The following is an 18344-nucleotide window of genomic DNA, read 5'->3' as shown; positions in this document are numbered from 1 at the left end:
AATACTAAAAATAATATTTAATCTAGATAAATTAACACCAACAGAAAAAGTATACAAAAATAACTAAACATATGATAGTTAATAAAATATCATAATATATTACTTCTATACATATATTCTTATTATTCAAATCTAGAATGCAACTTTATCTAAAGAGGAAAACACTCTACCAATGTGTACTTCCAGTCATGGACCTATGCATGCGAAACCTGGAGACTTAAAACGGATATTATAACTGAAGGTCGCACAACGCTCAATGGAACGAAATATGTTGGGAATAACCAAGAGAGACCGTAAAAGAGTAGAGTGGGATACGACAAAAAACCCAGGTAATAGATCTCATCCACAGAATCAAATTCCTGAAATGGCAATGGGCAGGACATCTTTCAAGAAGGTCAGACAACAGATGAACGAAAAAAATTACAGCATGATACCCACGAGAAATTAAGAGACCTAGAAGAAAACCGAACTTCAGATGGGGTCATAATATTAGAAAATCAGCAGGGATAACTTGGTCCCGCATAGCCAACAATAGATGACAATGGGCCCATCTACAAAGAGAGTATCTAAATATGTGAGTGAGGCTACACCATAAATGGAAATGGTTCAATAAGCTTAAAATGAGAATGATTATGATCATGATAGTGATCTTTAACTTATCAAATTATTCCTGGAATGCAAAGAACATGCTCAGAAATGTAGTTTGGAGTAGTCTAGAAAAAAAATACTAACAGAAATGAAGAAAGAAATATATCATAACTTATTAATAAGTGGAAAAAATATTAAACAAATTTAAACATGCCACAAAGACAACAAATTAAAATACTAAAAATAATATTTATTAACAGAAGAAGTATACCAAAAAAATTAAAAAATGAATATAAGATAATTAATATAATATCATAATATATTATTTCTATAAAAAATTCTTAAAAAAAAGTTAATAAAAACTTCTATTACTTTGATAACTTATTAACAAATACACATTTAGGAAACTGGAAGAAAATCAGAGATCAGAACAGCCAAGAGAACTAAGAAAACTTTAACAACATAAACTACAACGAAATACAACCTGTTACCTAAATTATATTTCCAAAATTTAAAATCGTAAAACTAACGGGTAACAGTGATTCACTGTTCTGGCGGTCCGTCTTTTATCGGCTTTTAATCCATGGTTTTAAACTATTTAAAAAATCGTCTAATTATTTATTATTTTTGAATGGATTTATATCAAACCATGTTGAGTGCTAACAAAAGTATCTTTTACAGTTTTCTCATAAAACAATAAGAGAACATTGCTTTTGGCATTGGGACAATCAATAATTTTCCCAATCAGCTCGATATATTCATAATTTTGAAGTATTATTACTCATCAAGCAATACTACTGTTATATTAACCAATTAAGGCTGTAAACAAACATAACATATAAATTTTATATACTAATTCATTATAACAAAATTAAATAATAAAAATATTGTAGTTATTATATTCCTGCATATTAAGTAAAAAGTTTTATTCTTAAATATCTACTACTTATACATATTATAAACGCATGTTCAAATATTAATCTTGTGGAATATACAGGGTGGTCCGAACTGTATTCTGGAAACTTAGGCAGCATATTCTGCACATAAAAATAAGTAAAAAATTTCGTATAAATGTATGTTCTAAAATGCTTAGTTACGGAGATGCAGGCTGTAGAAGTTTCAATTTTATTTCGATTTTTTCCAAATAGTTTCTGAGTAACGTCAATATTTGGACGAAAATTGGTGTCCACCTATATATTTTTAATGCATAATATAAAATATACAATCGCAAGGAATATCCAGAGATTTGAGACCAAAGGTACCCTAATAAATAACTCCAGATGGGAAGCAAGGCAGAAACAAAGAGAAGATGCAAGAAATGATACCGCCTGGGAAGTTTTGTTGTGCGTGGAAGATAACGATGGAAAGATCAGCACAACGAAACTTGAGGATGAAATAGGAATAGATCACACTACAGCGTTTCGAATTTTGAAACGACATAAATACTATTCCTTCAAATATGAAAAGCACCAAGAGCTACGAGATGGGGACGAAATACGGCGGCAGGAGTTTTGTTTTGATATGATGGAAAGAGCAAACACGGATAAGGAATTTTTAAAAAACATATGTTTCACTGACGAATGCACGTTTACCTTAAATAATGAACCCAATGTTCAAAATTATCGATATTGGAACAAAGAAAACCAATACAGGTTTGTCGAAACAAGGACGCAATATCCACAGAAAGTAAATGTTTGGGCAGGGATATTCGGACACAATATTATCGGGCCATTATTTCTTACGCGAAATTTAAATGCAGAATATTATTTGGAACTACTCGATAATCATATTTTACCTGCTTTACATGATACCGCTAGGGAAACGCAGGAAGTTTGGAACCAAATGGATGGCTGCCCGGCACATAGTACTCTGGCTGTTCGGGAATATTTAGACAATAGTTTTAACGGAAACGTTATTGGCCTAAATCATACAGTAAATTGGCCAGCAAGGTCTCCGGATATTTCGCCAAATGATTTCTTTCTCTGGGGCCATTTAAAAAACAGGTAATACAAGGATAAAAATACCCAAATCTAGACGAGTTAAAAAATGCTATTTCTGCCGAATGCAATAGAATTTCGGTTTACCAACTAGCGAATGTAAGAAGAGAATTTTATGATCGCCTGGGTTATTGTCTAGCAGTCGAAGGAGGAATATTTGAACATCTTCTTAAATCCTAAAGTTCCAACAATTTAATAGTACCTAAATTAATAAGTTATTAAATATTGTAATAATACTATAATTAACCTTGTAATTGATTGCTTTATTTTACTTTAATTCATATTTATTTGTATTTATAAATACATCTTTAAGATATCCGATGTAGGAATGAGTTTTCAATAATAATAAAGCACTAAATAGGTAAATTTCTGAAATGACAACTTCATTTGACAGTTATCTTTTACCTTGACTGGTGCTCATAAGTAAATACAGGGTCATAAGAAAGGAGAAATATTTAAAAAGAAATCAGCGATAACTCGTAAACGAGCTAATCAAAAATATCTAAAGTTATTCTTTTGAATGTGGGTTTTAGTGCTCTTCAATAAACCTAAATAAAACGATTCTCTAAAATAATTAGGGAAGCCAATAAATGACCCCATTAAAATTTACATGGGATTTCCTATGTCCCGTCCGACGATGCAACACCGGGTATATAATATAATTAAAATATTTTTATTACAGTGAATTAGTATATAAAATGGTATATGTTATGTTTGTTTACGGCCTTAATTGATTAATATAACAATAGTATTGAGTAATACTGGCAACATCATCAATATATCGAGCTGATTGGGAAATTATTGATTGACCCGATGTTAATAAAAATATAGTCCATACACATTTTTTAAAAGCAATATTCTCTTATTATTTTAATATAATTTTGTTTTGCAAACTACTCATTGTCCATTTCTTATTTAATTCGTTTCTTAAAGAAACATTTACATATAGGCAAGCTTTTGTATGATTTTCTAATTATATACATACGTAGATAAATTTGACCCATGAATGGTTCATAACAAACTTTTGGGCAGCGGTAGAACAAAAGGGAGAAGGTAACAAAAGCAACAGACTCATGGATTAATTATCATCATAATTATGTGCTTTAAACAAAATGTAACGTTGTTAGTGGGCGGTTGGCTGGCTCGGTCCGCCGAACACTACCGTCTAAAGGAATCCTCCGGGGAACTAATTAGCAAAGTTTTGGGGCCGCGCCGACAGAAGGGACACACGGTCGGCGTTACACAATCGCGGCTTTAGTGCAAAACTTTGCTTCGGAGTCGAAAGCACACAATATCGCATTTGTTTTGGAAAGTACGGCCCGGGGAGCGACGAATCGATGCCGACGACTGGCTGCTTCGGGATTTTACCTAATTGTTTCTCGACAACGACTCCCACTTCAATTGTAATCATTTTCCGAAGTACCGCGAATTGATTTGTTCGAAAATAAGCAAATATTAAATTTTCCACCAATAGAGTTGTATTATTAAATTATATTTTCCATTTACAATAATGTATTTTTATTTGGACATTTCTCTTCACTATTCGGAAAACAGTCCGAAGCAGGTCGAGATAGCGTTTCGTCGCCTAACTTTGTCACGTTTTGGTTTGGCCTATTTCGGTTTACCTTGATCTAGTTTCATTTCTCAAAAGCGCCTCGAAAGTACTCGTCAAGTTGCTGAGAAGGCCGTGGGGAACTTTTTTTGACGTTTCCTATTGTCTCGTTCCATTTAGTTTCATTTCGAACTGTTTCCACGACATGTCCGTCTATATATATCTATATATGTCTATACCCGAGGTAAAGGACTCTTTTTCATAAATCTTAGTGAAATAAATAAACCTAAATGCTTCTAAATGATATTTTATTAATTATATCTCGTTTTGTGTTGCTATATATTCCACAATATTAACATTTAAGCACGGTATGTATAGTAGATATTTAGAACAAAACTTTCCTTAATCTGCAGCAATATAATTACAATATTTTTATTATTTAATTTTATTATAATGAAGTAGTATAAAAAAATTGTATATTATGTTTGTTTAGCTTAATGTAAGTAGTATGGCTATATATCTTAATAAGTAGTATTGCTTAATGAGTAATACTGGCAGCATCATCAATATATCGAGCTGATTGGGAACATTGTGTTTTAACGGAATTAGTAAAATTGCGGTACAAAATTCCGAACGCGTCCGCTCAAGGCTTAAGAAAACAAAGAATGACACAGCAATGAAACAGCGCAAATATACGAACAATAATTTTATGAATATAAATGTCGACCCAAGTAGCATAGGAAGGAGAAAAAGCCAATGACCACGGAAAATTAACCACTATTTGGTTGAATTTTACTTATATTTAACTTAATAAATTTCTTGTAGGGAATAAAGTGCGAGAAATATAAAAATGAGGTCGTAAACTAGTTAATAATAACCTAAAATTATGCCTTTGAAAAGTAGCAACGTTGGAGTTAGCTGACATTGTTAAAATAAGGTTAAAATCTAGTTATTGATAACCTATTGAGGGCATTAAGACTACAGGGACTTAAAGTAGGTCAAATGTTACTTTATTATAACCTCAAATTTGTCTCGGGGGTCGAAGGCATTTCTTGGTTTTCAAGTTAGGTTAAAATTTAGTTGTTAATAATTTTAAATGGGACCTTATTTGGAGGAGTTCAACTTAAGTTGAAAATTTAATTTATTTCGACCTCATAAGTCGCTATTAGGCTTCAAAGGTAAAAGTAACTTAGTTTTTTGACTTGGAAGAAAGTCAGACATACGGCAGGTTAAAAATTACCTTTTTTAATTTCTTCGGGGTGATTTCCGTTTAAAATAGTTTTCGAGGGATTATTACGTCATAGCACATTCCCACATTAACACTCACAATCCCAAAACACAAAACTTTTACAAATAATAAGCAATGAATATTAATTTGGTTTTCTAGTTAGTTAGTGTTCTAGTTTAGGCCAGTTCGCTAGCAAAAGGATAAAAATTTGACATGTCACAAGTTGTTAACCTTATCGTAATAGTATTTTTTATCTAATATAACAACCTTATCTCCCTTATCAGCTTTTAGGTAGAAACAATCTTTGTTACGCAAACTCTTGACAATATTGTGCTCCTTGTTAGATTTTAATGATTTACTTGAAATGATATTTTTTGATAACTGATGTCTACAAGCCTCTCTTGTAAATATGTTCTATATATCTTCATGTTCGTGGAGAATCTCATGCTTGAATGCACCCAACTAATTCACGGGTGAATGCTCGGCTCTAGTATATAAGCTCAGTAGTTTTAGAATTTAGTTTGGTTCATACTTGATAAGGGTCAGTGATACTTCTCACCGAAACGTAATACGTAAATAATAACCGTAATAATAAACGTAATAAAACTTGTAACTCCATGTTTAAAATTAATATTTACAGGTACATTTCGGCTATACTAAGGGCTGGCAAAGGTTAGTCCTGGGTCGAGATTTCCGTATGTAAGAAGGGTATAATGTGTTTATAATGTACCTGACACTGACATGAATTGGAGTTGGCACAATGTATGTATATAATACAGTCATCGAATTAGTCTATTCGATCGGTGATCTATTGCGTAATAGGAGATACACAACGGGAGCCAGCAACGGCGGGGCAGACTACAGATACGAAGCGAGACACTAGTTTACATTACATTAAATTGTATATTAACCATCATGAGATTGAGTTGGGTTATCTATGTTATTTTGGTTGGTTTGTTTGTGATTTACAAAATATATCATATTGTTATTAATTAAGTGTTATTGTGTGTACTGGGAAGCACCACAGTACTGAACAAAAAGAGAACAGTAAACACGTTGCCAAAAGTATGAACTAAACCGAGAATCTGTGTACATTGCTAAGAGACGTGGAAGGGGATGTCACATGAGTCTCAATAAATATTCTCATTTTAGGACACATGATTACTGTGAAAAGTTAATCGGATTGCTCGAAGATGTAATTACCGAACTTAGCATAAAATATCATTGTCAACTGTCACTCAAAGAAAATAAAAGTTTTCTGTTTTACCGGCAATACTCCAAAAGTCAGGCCTTCGAGAAATGAGCTTCGACCTAACATAGCCCATTTTTTAACTTGCACCTCGAAGGAAAAATACCTTAAGCTAGAAATCTTGACCTTTGAGGTTATTAATTTAAAGAAATCTTTAATAACCTCATAAAAAGAAAGCGGACTTTAAGGTTTTAAAATTATGAAAAACCTAACTTCATAGACGAATAGTTAAAAACACCATTAGCGGCCATTTTCTTATCCAATTTGTTTTCAAAAAATATTTTTTTGTGGTATTGTTCTAAACTATTGAGAAAACTAAACAGACGTTTATGAATAATACTACCTACCACAAGTTAAATTAACTAATTAAGAACTTTAAAAGTGTACCAAGGAAGTTAGCTGAAAAAAACTTAGGTTAGAACCTTGAAAGTAACGATTTATTCTAAAATTAATTGTTGAAAATACATAAAATTTTAATGGCGCATAATTTTTTAGGGCCTATCATATTTACATCTCACAGAAAAATTTTCTCCGCAGACATAATTATCTTGCGAATCCAGTAATCCACTTCTTACCAATAACATATTTACATTTACTAGGAAGTGTATATATGTAGGTATTTCATCCATATTGGATTAATGTTCAAACGGCCATGCCAGTTATTACTGCACATGTTTGTCTTCCTGGTTCATTATTGGGAAATTTATTTACATACACATATTAAAAAGAAAAATACTTTACCATATTCTTTCTCTTTCTTTCCCATGTTAAAATGTAGGTAGTATAAATTAGGACTATTTTTAGTAAAATTTACCTCTATTTTACCATGTTATGACCTCAGGTCGGTTATTTTTGACTTCATAGCCCATATTTCATACAAGACATTATAACCTGTTAACCTGTTTTTAACTTCCAAATTACTTTAGTTTTATTCCCCATTTTGAGAATTTTAACGTCAATTTTTGGAAATTTCGACCAATTTCCAGTTGGTCAATAATAGTCCAGGTGGTTAATTTAACGTAATTTTAACTTCAAATGTTTGTTGGGGAATTTTCTGAGCAAAAACAAAAAAAACAACTAATTAAAATAACTGATTTCTTCCGTCTGAAAAACCTTAATAAAAAGGACCAAAAAGGACGTGTTAACATCTCAAGCGTATCACGGCAGGCAGTGTTGCCCTATCAACCCTTTTATATTCGAGGCGCGAAAATAGAAGGCCTTAATGAAAGTAAGGGTGAGCGTTAGGCTGATAATGGGGTCAAAGTGGATTTAAAGTGCTCGCGTCAGTCCAAAAAAGGCCGATAAATTTTAAACTTTAAGGGCTCGTTCTCCGCTCCCTGGGCGGAGACTTATTTCACACGATTTTCCCAAAAATAAAAGCGTGTAATCTCATGCGTCCTGATTTTGAAAATTGGCATTGATAAACTAATTAATTTAGATTTATTTTTGTTAATTGTAGAATGAGAATATACGAGTAGAATATTTAGGAGAGGAGTTAATCACCGCGACCTTACAGATCTATTGTATGTTCCCCTTTCTTGAACTATAACGAGTTATAACTCATCATACAGTCTCAGGGCTTTAACAAAAGCCCTGAGACTGTATGATGAGTTATAACTACAATCTGAGACTGCTCCACAGAGGCCAGGTCTCCATCCAAGACATCAGCCGTACCAAAGTTCATTGCACGAACGGACGTCGGTTCGACGCACTCAGTGATAAGGTGTTTCCCCAGTTTCCTCACAGAATCTGCATTTGCCGTTGTTTCTCAGCTTGAGCCTACTGAGGTGTTCGTTGAGGAGACAGTGTCCTGTTAGAAATTCCGTGACAATCCGAAGATTTGTTAGTTAGATTCTACTTCATACGGGCAGCTTAAATAGTGTACAAGGTGGGCCAAATTGGACACTTTTAAAGGGAAACGCCCCTTTCTATAGGAGATTTTTCTATAGTGAGAACGAAAATGAATTGCGCTAATACTGCGGTTCTGTCAACATCGGCAGAAACTCAGTTGTCGATTAAAAAAATATGTTTCTTTCAGTGAGAAAAAAGCAAAATTATTGCTCAAACCTTGAAAACAGAAATACAATATTTTCAGCAAGAAGAATTATTACTTTGAGTGTGTAGACAATGATTCAGTATTAAAACTAACCAAAATAAAAAAACACTAAATCACCACAATACACCAAAACACATTTACTTTTACACTGGACGCGCGTTTCGCTAACCATGTTAGCATCATCAGCAGATGATTATAAACTAAAGTACAATCTACAAGTTTACCGTTTATATACTCGCCCAGTGGGCACCGAGTGGGCGTGGCAAAATCTAGCCAACCGAGTCAGAACCCACTGAGCGTAACAGTTAGATTTCCGCCACTAGAGTAGTAGGAACAAAGAACTTGAAGGAATTGGACCATTGTCTCTGTTCATACTATCTTTACATTTATTAATTCCGATGCTTTCATATGCATCTAATTGCCTGTAATTTGAGACTTGTTTAATTAATTTTAAATTATTAAGATCTATTCAATGTTCTTTATCAATAATATGTTCGGCAACGCAAGATTTATCTGGTCTACCATATCTTATCTGAGCTAAATGTTCTTTAAATCTAGTTAATATTGATCTTCTAGTTTGCCCAACATATTTCTGATTACAATCTTTACAAGAAATTTCATAAATACCCGACCTTTCCAGTGGAGGTGTTTTATCCTTTGGAGTACCTAATAATTGTTGTAATTTATTATTAGCACTATACACAAGTTTATAATTGACATTCTTAAAAATTCCTTTTAGACCACGGGATAACTCTCTATCAAACGGTACCGAAAAATATTTAGACGTATCTTTCTCCACTTGAAATGTCGAATTTTCAGAAAACATTAACCTATACCTACGTTTTCTAATTAGTTTATCAACTAGTGAAGGAGAATATCCATTACACTCAGCTACATTCCTATTGTAATCTCTTTCTATTTCATATCTTTCGTTGAAAAGTGGGAAACTAAGTAATCTATGAACTTAGAAATTTAAACTAACCATTTTATGTTCAACACTATGATGTGATTCATTAGGAATTTATCTGCGTGTGGTCGTATTTTTCCTATAGATATCAAATTCCAGGCAATTATTAGCATTTCTAATAACTAATACATCTAGAAATGGTAATCTATCGTTCTCAATTTCATGCGTAAATTTAATGGAAGGAAAACGATTATTTAACTTAGAAATAAAATTATCTATAGTGTCTGAATGTGTGTCAAAAACAGCAAAAATATCATCCACATACCTAAACCATACTCTTGGAAAATACCCAAACTGATTCTTAGCCTCCACTTCAAACCTGCTCATGAATAAATTAGCCAAAAATGGAGACAATGGATTACCCATTTCTGTACCTTCCCGCTGTTCAAAAAAGTTGTTATTAAATTGAAAACAATTTTGTTTCATACATAACGATGTAAGCTCAATATATTCACTCACAGTTTTGTTGTCGAGACCATTTGCGTTCAGTAATTCCTTTAAGTAGCCTAAAATATGTGGAATTGGAACACTTGGGAACAACGAAGATACATCAAAGTAGACCAAAATTTCACCTTCATGCAATGTTATATCTTTAATTTTGTTAATGAATTCAATATTATTTTTAACTGAGAAAGAAGGTTCATGATTAGGTAAATTTTCGAACTCCCCTGATAACCATTTTGCCAAATTATAAGTCGGAGAACCTACAGCCGAAACAATTGGGCGCATAGATTTGTCCGGCTTATGAATTTTTGGCAAAGCATACAATTTTGGTAATGAGAGATTGGATACTTGCAATTTTCTCTTTAAAAAAAGATCAATAAGGGTGTTACATTCTTTTAGAATTTTTTTAACGTCTGCTACCATCTTAGACAAAGGATTCTTTTTCAAATTTATGTAGGGGCCATTATAGATTAAGTTGTTAACCTTATCGTAATAGTATTTTTTATCTAATATAACAACCTTATTTCCCTTATCAGCTTTTAGGTAGAAACAATCTTTGTTACGCAAACTCTTGACAATATTGTGCTCCTTGTTAGATTTTAATGATTTACTTGAAATGATATTTTTTGATAACTGATTTCTACAAGCCTCTCTTGTAAATATGTTCTATATATCTCCATGTTCGTGGAGAATCTCATGCTTGAATGCACCCAACTAATTCACGGGTGAATGCTCGGCTCTAGTATATAAGCTCAGTAGTTTTAGAATTTAGTTTGGTTCATACTTGATAAGGGTCAGTGATACTTCTCACCGAAACGTAATACGTAAATAATAACCGTAATAATAAACGTAATAAAACTTGTAACTCCATGTTTAAAATTAATATTTACAGGTACATTTCGGCTATACTAAGGGCTGGTAAAGGTTAGTCCTGGGTCGAGATTTCCGTATGTAAGAAGGGTATAATGTGTTTATAATGTACCTGACACTGCCATGAATTGGAGTTGGCACAATGTATGTATATAATACAGTCATCGAATTAGTCTATTCGATCGGTGATCTATTGCGTAATAGGAGATACACAACGGGAGCCAGCAACGGCGGGGCAGACTACAGATACGAAGCGAGACACTAGTTTACATTACATTAAATTGTATATTAACTATCATGAGATTGAGTTGGGTTATCTATGTTATTTTGGTTGGTTTGTTTGTGATTTACAAAATATATCATATTGTTATTAATTAAGTGTTATTGTGTGTACTGGGAAGCACCACAGTACTGAACAAAAAGAGAACAGTAAACACGTTGCCAAAAGTATGAACTAAACCGAGAATCTGTGTACATTGCTAAGAGACGTGGAAGGGGATATAGTAGATTTGTCGCAGTTGACCGATCAACCGGGCCAACCCAATCAGTACCTCTGTCAGTACTTAGAGTTCTAGGAACGGTGTACATCCTGCGGTCAGCTTTACGATTTAATTACGTCTCGTGATACTTTATCGTTTTAGAGTCATTGTAATTTTCCATATAGCTTGAAAATTTTTAAGTGCAAGTTAGAAACACTTTTCTATTTTGCATTTTTGGTAAAAATAAGTGGAATTGAGTTGGTGTTCGACAGTAGTCGCGCTATTAGAAATCTTAATTCAAAAATCTATATCTCGAAATCTATTAGAAATAAAATTGATTGTAGTTTTTTCAAGAGCTTTCTTAACAGTTCTGCTATATTTTCTTCGCAGACAGTATATGAAAATATTTATAAATAAAAAGTTACACGATTGCTCATAATTGCTATTCACTAAAAGTAAATGAATGAGTTGTTTAAAATTTTTGAATGGAAAAAAACAACCTTACCGAGTTTTTCTTATAATCATATAGTAAAAGATCTGACCTTCAAAATAAAAAAAAAGTTTCAGTATCTATAAAGTGGTTCTTAAGTTATGGCGCGTTGTGTGTTAAAATGTTGAGTTTTTAAATTATCGCTATTACTGGAGTTTTCTCGTTATAAAAAATGGACACCTTAAAGATATCCTTATAATTCCATTTCAGATGCTCAGAAACATATCTAATGATTTTATCTAGTTATCTTTTCGAAAAAAATTCACAGTCCTTTACAAAGATGCAAACGGGGGGCATTGAAAATGATGAATAAAAACGTAAAATTATGATTAGTGTTAATATGAGTGTATTACATACATATGTTTAAATAACGAACTTAACAAAAAACAACAGATTTAAAGATTTACTGAAAAAGTAGTAATGTTAACATTAAATAAAACATTATCAATAATAATTATGCGATCGCACCTATCCGTAAAACAAACAAGCAAAAAAACAAAATAACATACAAAACATCAGGTTAACATGATGACAGATCATGATCGATGACAGATATAGAATTCTTACGGAAAGTTACATTTTACGATATAATTTTTTAACTGTTAAAGGCAAACCCCATTTAAACACAAAACTTTTTAACACCTACTACTGTATCTAAAAGACATTTTTTTTAAATTACTAAATTCTTAGCCACGCTTCTGTTTTTCTTGGCTGTTGTGCGTCACGTCACAGATTAACAGGCCCACGTTTGCACCACAAGGCGATGCTGCAGACCACTAGGTAGAGAAATTTATGTTATACAACTTGTAGTCAATCTACACAAATATTATCAAAAGCTTTTTTTCTTATAAAATGTGTTCAGATTTTGTAAAAAGTATAAGTCAAAATCGCAAAACTTAAAATTGATGAGTTTCTTAGTTTTTAACTAATATAGTGGCGAATTACAAAAATTCCTTTTCAATGAAAATTAATCAGTTACATAAAATAATTTAATAAATTACTAGCTTTTTCCCGCGACTACGTTCTACGTTCGCGTTACACCTCGAATCGTTCATGCATTGATTTAAATGATTTTCTACTTCTTTATAGAGAGCTAGTGAGCATAGATGTTTTTTTATTTTTCATCTTTTTTTATTTATTAAGAGCACTAATACTCTCTTTATAGGTTATTTTTTATTCTTTGAAGGATAATTGAGGAAGATATATTTCGTTATGATGTCACTAAATAAACCCTTGTATATAATTTTATACTGTCTGGTTTATAATGTTATAGTATTGCATTTTCGTACAGCAAACTTTCATTCCCTATTCTACTCCCTAAGTGTATACATTTCATAAATTTGCTTTATCTTTGTGCCAATTTTTATGTGTATAATCCAGAGATCACCAAGTTTTATATAAATTTTTACTAACTTTACCCATTTGGTTGATGAATTTCAAAAATTTCTTCTAATTCTTTTTGTAGGATTTCATTCTTCTAGACCAAATAGTAAGGAAATTTCATACAACAAACTGTTCCGACATAATTTTACCCTCTAAGAGGATGAATTTCCTAAAATCGCTTTGTGTAGCTCATTCACTAATGTCGTTAAAGCGAACATTTGTGCTAATCACACCACTGGCAATGACACACCACTGACAATGACAAATAATTTATTTCTGGAGGTATTGTGTGTAGGTGTTTTTCAGGTAGTATTTAGTCATTTTACACAAAGAAATAGCCATTAAGCACTATAAAAATACTTCATAACAAATCTACACATATATACCTTTCATTTAAAAAAGAATCATCAAGATTGGTGAAGCGGTTTCGGCGGGATGGATGCAACAAAAAAACCCTTTGAGCTTTTATATATGTATGGATTAATTATTTTTCCAACATATTTTACTTAATTTTATTTAATTCGGCGGCGCGCGGCGTCGTGACTCTGGCCAATGGAAGAGTCTTGAAGACGCTCATCCGCGCATAGGAACAAGTTAACTGCGTAGCGTATTGCGTATTAATCGATTCTGAAACTTTCTATCTCATGTATAACATGTTACGCAAGTTTATTATTTTAATCTCGATTTTAATAGATAAATATGTGAAATGCCACCTGAATATCTTCCGCCATGACACATTTTTACTTTTTTGTTATGGTAAAGTGATTTTTATAAACTTTATTCAATAACTTACATTTTCCTCCATTTGTGATTTTTTAATTTTAAGCGAAAAAATAAGCGAAATTAAGTATAACATTTTAGAAAAAATAAACACTGTAATATTTAAAAGAATAAGAAGAAATTAGTCTTATTTTCAAAGAAAAACATAGAAAAAACTCTTTCTATAGAAAAAAGTCTTTATACTAACCAGAATCCGGTGACATATACGCGATCTCACCGGAAACATTACTTATTGCTTCACATAACTTGAAGAATATCTACTTTTAATAATGAACACTTCAGAAATACACCAGTAAAAACATTTATTATTTGAGATTAAAACTCGAATGAAATTATAAATATTAGTTACCTATGTTGTTATAGCTTTTATAGGCCTGTTTAACGACTTAATAAGTTACCTAGCGAAAAAATCTGTGCGCGTACCTACCACTATTGTTACAGGTTAATTTTTTAAAGAAATATGTTAAACGCTAAAATTTTAATGGTATTACTTGTGCAACTTTAATGGTATTACATTAAGCCTTATAATGCAATTAGTTGGAATTATATCTTCTTTAAATATAATTACATTTTTTAACGACTTTTAAGTTACCTAGGAAAAAATCTGTGCACGTACCTACCACTGTTGTTACAGGTTAATTCGTTAAACAAATGTGTTACATATTATTCGTGGTATTAGTGGTATTATATTGGAATCAGCTTGGCATTAGTGGGGCATTATATGAGAAACTTTGGTATTTAATTTGTATTTTGGCATTACTTTGGCTTAGTATACAGACATTTGTCAGCGGTTTACTCCTTGTAGATAATCAAAAAGTTTTTAGATAAAATTTGCTTTTATGTCAGATCATTTCTATGAAAAATTACATTAGATTTTTATTAAAGACGCTGGGTAATTAAAACATTGACTAATAAAGCTTGTCCACTTTAAATAAAGGGTCACGAAATATCCTCCTTGGAGTGTTTGGGTTAAGGGGTGTATAATAAATTAATCCAAACCAATCATGAAAAACCAATCAGGAAAAAATCCAAAACCTACCGTTGTAGGAGGTATAAGATGATTAAACTTATATAATGACAACTACTTATTGGATAACAAATTAATTACTACTGTCAGCTACTGTCTAGGTAGAATATACCTAGAGTACCTACACCTACCTATGATGTAGGTACATTAAAGCTAATTTTGACTTTACGTCTCACTTCGGTGTCACAAGCTGAATTTTTCAGGGATGGAAGTACAGTACATGATATGGGGACCCTTATTCCGAAAGTAGTACAAAATTAGACCGGGTAAAAGGGCAATCATCAAAAATCGATATATTAATACCACCGTATAGAGAAAACAAATACTTATGTTTTGATCCAGTACACAATAAAGTCTTCGTAGGGAGTAATTTTTTATAATTATTTACAAAAAAACATTTCCATTAGCGTTTATGACCAAAAAAACTTTAAACATGAATAACTCATTTCAATCATGCCAAAATTTGGTTTAAAAATAGACTTTTTTAATATAACTTTCATTTAACGAAAAACGAAGACCTAAATGAAAAAAAGAAACAATTTAAAAGTTTCACTTATATCTTGACAAGGTATCAAAGCAAGCCCCATATTTTTTGCTTTTAAACTAATAAAGATATATCAATAAACAATTAACGATATAATGGTTTTTGCGCGCGCTGGCGGACTGCCGCCGCTGCGCCGAGATTTCCTATACCCTTGTATATATGACGTCATGGTGTGGCAAATGTGGCATTTTAATTCGATTTGGGCTCCCTTAAATAGGATAACAGAAACATTTTCAATGTTAAAAGTCTTTTGAAAATTAGCGGTTTTGCGATCGTGATTTTACTTTACTTGATAGGGAAAGGCGTACCGGAGAAATGTGGCAACGCCGCAACAGCACACCATCTCAGTTCTCTCACTCCGACTTAATAAGATCCCTATGCGATTTACTTCCACACATGTAAATACCGACCCAAAAGAAACAGTTACCAGCACGGTATATTCATAACCGTACATTTTAAAAACTGAAACTAGTTTGTGAAAACTTCTACGTTTCAAGGATTAGCTTATCGGCGATTTTTCAGCGCAGCCGGCAAAAATTCATCACAAATAGACGAGGACGTTTAGCTATCGAAACGCATTAATCTGATCGCCGGAATTAACCGATAATTCCCTGAAGAGATGCCGGCCGGGATGCAAACTATCAACCTCGACGGCCGGTTTAATCCTAAAATATGGCAGTTTGCTCCGAACGTCGCGTCAGTTCCAGCGAATGAGCGAATCTCAATCAGCGCGGCGATCATCGCGCGAAGCCTTTATTTGTCATGTTTGTGCCCGTCCCTCAACCAGTCGAATTATCCGTCGATGCTGAATTTGTACCGATCCGATTTATTTTATATGCACTAGGCTTGTATTATTCGGTAACGATTAATTGGGTTTGGGAAGAACAGTTTAATTTAATTAAAGTTAATGTTACTAAATAAATCAGTAAAATTATTCACTCACCAGCGATAATAGATATTTATGATACAAGTGAGTTAACAGCATGATTAAGATATGTGTGTGAAAGTTGCACAACAAGTGCGTAGCACGAGTTGTGTAACCACACAAGTGTATTGTACAATATTTTATCTACGTCTACCTATAAAAACACACAATGAATTTTAAAAATTATTGTACTTAACTATATACCTATCCTAAAAATCAATTACCTTAACACCTTTGTTCAAATAACACCACGCATGGCAATGTCAATATGACAGTAAATAATAATGATGTCACTAGTTTAAAAAATGAGCGATTCGAAAAGTATTCCCTCTGACATTGAAGAAGAGGCATTCAGAGCCATTCCTGGATTGCTTCCTGCAAGATCGAAACAAAAGTATGGACGTTATACATACTCAAAGTATGAAAAATGGCGCACCGAAAAAAAAGTACACAACTATGGAAATGAAAAGGTACTCATAACATATCTTTCTAATTTAGTGCAAATAAAATGTTTTACAAAATATCTTTTTCTCTTTGGCAGTCATCTAAACAAGGAGTGCGGTAATGAAAATACGTGAGCTAAGAAGCTCTTAACTCACTCAAAATGCGTGAATTAAGAGCTTCTTAACTCAATGATAAACAAAAAAAAATGATAAACACCTTAAACTATTCATGTATTTTAAAGCTTTATATATTGTGTTCTAGTCGACCAATTTTCATGATTTTTTAAGCAATTTGTAGCTAATTATTTGGCTTTTTAGTATCTCTTTCAAAATTAAAATTGAAAGTTGCCATCTGCCAATTATACGAGGGAAAACAAAATGTTGATATTTTGGTGACAGTTTGAAATACCCTGCGGAGTAAATTAGTAAAGCAAGCTTAGAAATAATTTTATCATCTAGGTGTATTTTGTCTCGACAGTTTGTTTTTTGATTCAGCTCATTAGCTTTAATTTTTTTGGAGAGATTCGTTAAAGGCCCAATACTGTACAATGCCAAAAAATGTACAATCATCTGCCTTTAAATATCAAGTTGCTTTCATTCTTTCCAGCATTTCGCAAAGCTCTGAAATCATACTTACTGGAAAGAGCCCTATATGCGGTAAACGACTTTTTTGTTGATGTTTAATCATGAACAATTTTGAATATTAAAATTTTGATAATATCACACACTGGTCAAAGGTCGAGTATTTAATATTTTATAACCCTTAAAATTATATCCATTTACAATTTTCCTATTGTAAAATTTTATTGATACGCCTTTTTTGTGTTCTGCAATTGTCCATATATGTTCCATTTGTAATTTTAATGACTTAAATCTTTTTGAATTGTATGATTTGTATAGTATATTTTTTATTATTTGTATATTTTTTGTGCTTTTGTTTGTTTTGTAAATGCTTTCGATGAAGCTATTTTGGCTTTTTGCACAATAAAGCGTTATTTATTATTATTATTTATTTATTTATCGTGCCGGTGAGTGAAATTACTATACGTTTCTATCTTCAATTTAAACGTATAATTGAACACGTATGTTTATTTAAAGAGAGAAAAATCTCAAATAGAAATGAATAAAGTAATTAAAAATAAACTTAAAAGTCGTACAAACACAATTCTGACTAATTGAACGTTATTTCAGTTGAGCCGCAATTGCGAAACCACTAAAAATGAGCAATTTAAAGGATAAAAATACTTGTGCGAAATTTGTTGTGTAATGAAAAAATAGGGAATGCTATTTTAAAATTTGTTTGGTCTAATGTATTTTAGCTT

General features: G+C 32.2%; 1 protein-coding gene across 1 annotated transcript in view; it reads right to left on the bottom strand.

The window, feature by feature from the left end:
- The window catches only part of LOC115874673 (protein O-mannosyl-transferase TMTC2-like), a 603898-nt gene that overhangs the window by 131320 nt on the left and 454234 nt on the right, over nt 1-18344 (bottom strand). The window lies entirely within an intron of this gene.

The sequence above is a fragment of the Sitophilus oryzae genome, unplaced genomic scaffold (genome assembly GCF_002938485.1).
Source record: "Sitophilus oryzae breed Bouriz unplaced genomic scaffold, Soryzae_2.0 scaffold_1297_pilon_pilon, whole genome shotgun sequence".
NCBI lineage: Eukaryota > Metazoa > Arthropoda > Insecta > Coleoptera > Curculionidae > Sitophilus > Sitophilus oryzae.
The sequence above is the reverse complement of the archived record's forward strand: the minus strand, read 5'-3'. Positions and strand labels throughout refer to the sequence as shown.